Below are 6814 nucleotides of genomic sequence, written 5' to 3'. Positions count from 1 at the left end.
CATTGTACCAGCATCATCCGGATCCAAAATTACTATCTCTCCCTCAGTAGTATTTATTCAGGGGACAAGAGTGTCAGGTGATTATCTAAAACATATGAGACCATAGTGGAGTCCTATACACTGAATAACACAATCAGCCACCATTTACAGCAGGTTTAAGCCCAGTACTGTGTGACATGGCTTAAGTGTCTTACTTTTCCACTTTCATTAAAATCCAGTAAGGTGGGACTTCCCTGGTGGCGCAGTGGTTGAGAGTCCGCCTGCCGATGCAGGGGACGCGGGTTCGTGCCCCAGTCCGGGAGGATCCCACATGCCGCGGAGCGGCTGGGCCCGTGAGCCATGGCCACTGGGCCTGCGCGACTGGAGCCTGTGCTCCGCAGCGGGAGAGGCCACAAGAGTGAGAGGCCCGCGTACCAAAAAAAAAAAAAAAAAAAATCCAGTAAGGTGGGTTAAAATGTAACCATCATTTAGCATGAAGAAATGAGGTGCATGGAGATGAAGTCACTTGTCCGAGGTGGTAGTAGTAGGCTGTTATATTGATGGCTCCCAGTGGAACATGCCTCCCAGTATGTACGCCCTTTATCTTGCATCTGACTTGACCCATGGCTTGCTTTAACAAATAGAATACTGCAAAAGTGATGCTGGACCAGTTCTGGACCTGAGCCTGAAGAGATCGGTAGCTTCTGCTTCTGTGTTCTTGGAAGTCCTGAGGCACCATGTAAGAAACCTGGCTAGTCTGCTGGAGAGGCTGGCTGAGAAGGCTACCTGAAGGAGGAGAGGCCCTAAGCCTGCATGGAGAATGAGAGAAGGGTTCTCATAATTTGATAATCAAATGTATTACAAAATAATACATAATTTACTTAATTCTACTACCAATGTCCACTTAAAAGCTTCAGTTCTGAATTACAAAGGAACCCAGATGGAAGATCATCATTTTACTCTATTAATAAACTGAGACTGTCCAGCTTACCTGCTGATTTGAAAGCAGGTGTATCTACCTTGGGCACAGTGAATAATGGATATGGTCAGTATTTATTCAAGGATGACTATGATTACCCAAAAGCAAAATAGAGATCTAACACGTTTTGTAAAAGGTGGTCTCAAAGAAAACAAAGTATGTTTCCTTGAGTTGTCCACTTTGTATGATTCACTAATTGAGTGTTTAGAAAACATAAGTACTAAAGAGCCAAAGGAAGAAAGGTTAACATCTGCAAGGCATGTTAAGTAGATGAAATGTTTAAAATTGTAATTATTGAGGAAGATTTCTGTTTCCAGCCATGACAGAGTAACAGATACCATACATGCTCTCCTGCTGTAAGGAAGCTAGGAAAAACAAACTAAACAAATGTTCTTAGACATTGTGCAACACAAAACTGTGATCCTTGAGAAGGGAAAGGAATGAAATGAGCACAAGGATCATGTAGGCTTTCTGCCCAGGGATATTTCCCAGACTGCTGTCGTGGAAGAAGAGAGTTTCATTGAGCTGAAGGACGGATTGGTTTCAGGAGGCTATGATGGCTGGAATTTGCAAGGCAGAGTAACAGAGAGAAAGGAGCCCAGAGAAAGAGCCTGTGCAATAAATGTGCACAGGATCCCTTTGAGTCTCGTGTGGGAGACTAAGCTGTGTATATCTAACATGAGATTCTACAAAGTCAGGCAAAAAATAACCATGAGGAAATGTAAGTTGGACAATTACCAGAGCTCACGCTGAGCTGAGAGATGCTTGAGCTCTGTCTTAGTCTGTTCATGCTGCTATAACAAAATGTCATAGATTTGGTGGCTTATAAACAACAGAAATTTGTTTTTCACAGTGCTAGAAGATGGGAAGTCCGAGGTCAATATGCCAGCAGATTCAGTATCTGGTGAGAGCCTGCTTCCTGGTTCACACATGGCTGAATTCTCTCTGTAACCTCACATGGTAGAAGGGGCAGGAGAGCTCTCTAGGGTCTCTTTGACAAGGGCACCAATCCCATTCATGAGAGCTCCGCCCTCATGAACATATCACCCCCCAAAGGCCCCACCTCCAAATACTATCACACTGGGGATTCAGTTTCAACATTTGCATTTGGGGGAGAAGAAACATTCAGTTTATGGCAACTTCCAACCAATCAGAGTGAAAAGTATTGATTAAACACCTAAGATACTTAATAGAGATCCCCAAAAAGTCACACCTTAAGAGTAGAGCTAGGACTTCCCTGGTGGTGCAGTGGTTAAGAATCTGCCTGCCAAAGCAGGGGACATGGGTTCGATCCCTGGTCTAGGAGGATCCCACATGCTGCGGAGCAACTACGCCCATGTACCACAATTACTGAGCCTGAGCTCTAGAGCCTGCAAGCCACAACTACTGAGCCCAAATGCCATAACTACTGAAGCCCACACACGCTAGAGCCTGCATGCTGCAACTACTGAGCCCATGCGCCCAGCTACTGAAGCCGGCGCACACTAGGGCTGGTGTGCTGCAACTACTGAAGCCCGCACGCCTAGAGCCCGTGCTCCACAACAAGAGAAGCCACTGAAATGAGAAGCCCATGTACTGCAACAGAGAGTAGTCCCCGCTCACCGCTACTAGAGAAAGCCCACAGGCAGCAATGAAGACCCAATGCAGCCAAAAATAAATAAATAAAATTTAAAAAAATAAAAAAGAGTAGAGCTAAAATAGTCCTAGAACAGTGGTTCTCACCCAGCAGTAATTTTGCTCCCCAATGGACGTTTCATAATATCTGGAGAAAATTTTTGTTGTCATGACTAGGAAGTTTCTACTGGTATCTGGAAGGTAGAGGCCAGGGATGCTGCTAAACATCCTACAATACACAGGGCAGTCCCATAATAAAGAATTATTTAATCCAAAATGTCAAAATTACCAAAGTTGAAAAACCCTGCCCTAAAGTAAAGATTTCTCTAGAGCCACCCTAATGGAGCTTAAAAATAAGATTTGAAAGGATCAGACGAACCCACAGGTTATATAACTGTTTATTGAAACAAAATTCAGCATTTTTTAAAGGAAAACAAAAACCCATACATTCAACAATATAATATTTACAATGACCAGCATCCAATAAAAATTACTGGACATGCAAAGAGACAAGAATATGTGACTCATAACCCCTGGAGAAAAATCAGTCAGTAGAAATAGACCCAAAAATGACAGAGACAAATGAATTAAACAAGGACATTTAAAAAGCTATTACAAATATGTGTAAAGATTTAAAGAGGGGCTTCCCTGGTGGCGCAGTGGTTGAGAGTCCGCCTGCTGATGCAGGGGACGCGGGTTCATGCCCTAGTCCGGGAAGATCCCACATGCCACGGAGCGGCTGGGCCCGTGAGCCATGGCCGCTGGGCCTGCGCGTCCGGAGTCTGTGCTCCGCAACGGGAGAGGCCACAGTAGTGAGAGGCCTGCGTACCGCCAAAAAAAAAAAAAAAAAAAAAGATGTAAAGAAAAACAGAGACATAATGCAGAGAAAAATGGGAAACATAAAAAGCAACCAAACTGAATTTCTAGAGCTCAAAAATGAAATGTCTGCTGAAGAAAATATCAGTTAACTTGAAGACACTATCCAATAAAACTATCCAAATTAAAACACAGAGAGAGAAATTACTGAAAACATGAACAGAAACTTAGTGGCCTCTGTCCCAATATCACATAGTCTAATATATGTATAATTGGAGTCTGAGGTGGAGGGCAGGAAACAAAGTATTTTTTAAAATAGTAGCCAAAACTTGTCCAAATTTGCTAAACCATAAACCCAGAGATCCAAAAGGCTCAATGAACCTGAAGCAGGAAAAACACAAATAAACAACATGCCGAAGGACATTATAATCAAATTGCTGAAAACTAGTGATAAAGATCTTAAAAGCAGACAAGAAGAAAAAAGACATATATATAGGCGAACAAACAGTTTTTATCAGAAACAAAGCAAGCAAGAAAAAATAGAATGCCATCTTGAAAGTGCTGAAAGAAAAAAACTTCCCAGTCTAATGAAATAAAGATATTTTCAGATAAGCAAAAGCTGAGAGGGTCATTTCCAGCAGAATTTCATTATTAAGAAATGTTTTTAAAAGAGTGCCTCAGGGTGAAGGAAAATGATACCAAATAGAAAAATCAGAGCTGCACAAAGAAATTAAGAGCGGCTGGGCTCCCCTGGTGGTGCAGTGGTTAAGAATCCGTCTGCCAATGCAGGGGACACAGGTTCAACCCCTGATCCGGGAAGCTCCCACATGCCGTGAAGCAACTAAGCCCATGCGCCACAACTACTGAGCCTGCGCTCTAGAGCCCGTGAGCTACAACTACTGAGCCTGTGTGCCACAACTACTGAAGCCCATGTGCCTAGAGCCCATGCTCCGCAACAAGAGAAGCCACCACAATGAGAAGCCCACGCATCACAAGGAAGAGTAGCTCCCCGCTCACTGCAACCAGAGAAAAGCCTGCCTGCCAACGAAGACCCAACACAGCCAAAAATAAAATAAATAAAATTTTTTTAAAAAGAGTGGCTGAAATGGCAAATACATGGATAAATACAAAATACTTTTTAAAATCTTTAAAAGACGATTATTTAATCAAAAAATAAACATATATTTTGGGTTTTAAAAGATATATAGAAATAAAATGTATTACAACAGTAGGCTAAAGGTTGTAGGGGAAAGTGGAGGTATATTATTAAAAGTTACTACATGTAAAGTGGGCTAACAATATTTAAAGATATGAGGTAAATTAAAGTTTCATATTATAAATCCTAGCATGAGGTTTTTTTAAAAAAGAAGAAAAAGAAATAAAAAAGAGGTATAGCTAATAAGTCAATAGAGAAGAAAAAAATGGAACCCTAAAAATAATCAAAAGAAGGCAAAAGAAAAAGAAAACAAAAACAAAGAATAAATGATACAAGTGAAAAACAACTAGCAAGTGGCAGACTAAAATTCAACCATACTGATAATTACATTAATACAAATAATCTAAACATTTCAGCTAAAGGCAGACTGATTAAAAGAGCAAGACCGGGTTTCCCTGGTGGCGCAGTGGTTGGGAGTCCGCCTGCCGATGCAGGGAACACGGGTTCGTGCTGCGGTCCAGGAAGATCCCACATGCCACGGAGCAACTAAGCCCATGCACCACAACTACTGAGCCCGCACTCTAGAGCCTGCGAGCCACAGCTACTGAAGCCCGCGTGCCTAGAGCCCGTGCTCCCCAACAAGAGAAGCCACCACAGTGAGAAACCCACCCACTGCAACAAGGAGTAGCCCCCGCTTGACGCAACTAGAGAAAGCCCGCATGCAGCAGCGAAGACCCAAAGCAGCCAAAAATAAATTTTAAAATAAATAAATTAATTAATTAATTTAAAAAATAATAAAATGAAAGAGCAAGACCAAACTGTACACTGTCTAAAGAAATGTACTTTGACACAGATTAAGAATAAATGTATGAAAAAATACAAACACTAATCATAAACAATCTAAATTAATATCAGATAAAGTAAACTCCAGAATAAGGAGTCCTACCAGAGATTTAAAAAAATTTCATAATGACAAAAAGGACGATTCATCAAGAAGATAAGAATCCTAAGTATGTGTATACTTAGTAAATGAGGTTCAAAATGCAGGAAACCAAATATTACACAACTGAAACGAGAAATAAACAAATCCACAGTTACAGTTGCATATTTCAACAATTCTCTCTCAGCAACTGATAGATTAAGTAGAGAGAAAATCAACAGGCGCAGATTTGAACATTATCAGTCAACTTGACCTAACTGTTATTTATAGAACACTCCACCTAACAATTGCAAAATATACATTCTGCTCAAGTGCAAATGTAACGTTCAACAGGATAGTCCATATCCTGGGCATAAAACAAGTCTCACATGAAACAATATAGAGTATGTTCTTTGACCCCAAAAGAAGCAGAACGGCAACAGCAACAAATCAAAAAAATGACAATACCCTCACCTTCCAGGGTAAATCTCATCCAATTAGATGCTCATGTGGCCTTTTCTATCTCAACTCAGTTCAGGCAACCTCACTAGTGTGAAGCATTTCCGTAGTTTAGATCACCAGGTAGAACTAACCATTCTATCTCTTTTGCCTGCACTGTATTTGGTGTGAATGTTTGTATATAAGTATGAATATGTACCATGCAATAAATATAATGTTGATATTTTATGTACAGAAACACATACGGAATCCTCATTCCATAGTCAACCTCATCTAATCCTTTAATTTTTGATAAAGCACTGACTCTAAAATGAAATTAAGAAAATACCATAGAGCTTCCCTGGTGGTGCAATGGTTAAGAATCCGCCTACCAGTGCCGGGGACATGGGTTCCAGCCCTGATCCAGGAGTTGCTCTGGTCACAGAGCAACTAAGCCCATGTGCTGCAACTACTGAGGCTGCGCCCTAGAGCCCATGAGCCACAACTACTTAGCCCACGAGCCACAACTACTGAAGCCCACATGCCTAGAGCCCATGCTCCACAACAGGAGAAGCCACTGCAATGAGAAACCCATGCACTGCAATGAAGAGTATCCCCTGCTCGCCACAACTAGAGAAAGCCCGCACGCAGCCAAAAATAGAATAAATAAAAATAATAAATTTAAGAAATAAAATACGGTAAACTATAATGGAATATAATCTGCAAAAATACTGAGTCACTGTGCTGTACTGCTAAAACTAACACAATACTGTAAATCAACTATAGCTTTGTTAAAAAAAAAAATTAGCTAGAAAAAAATGACAATACCAAGTGCTGACAAGGATACAGAGCAATTGGAACCCTCATACATTGCTGGTAGGAACATCAAATGGCAAAATCACTTTGGAAAATG

The sequence above is a fragment of the Monodon monoceros genome, unplaced genomic scaffold, assembly GCF_005190385.1.
Source record: "Monodon monoceros isolate NGI ecotype Baffin Bay Population unplaced genomic scaffold, NGI_Narwhal_1 Super_Scaffold_18, whole genome shotgun sequence".
Taxonomy (NCBI): domain Eukaryota; kingdom Metazoa; phylum Chordata; class Mammalia; order Artiodactyla; family Monodontidae; genus Monodon; species Monodon monoceros.
The sequence above is the reverse complement of the archived record's forward strand: the minus strand, read 5'-3'. Positions refer to the sequence as shown.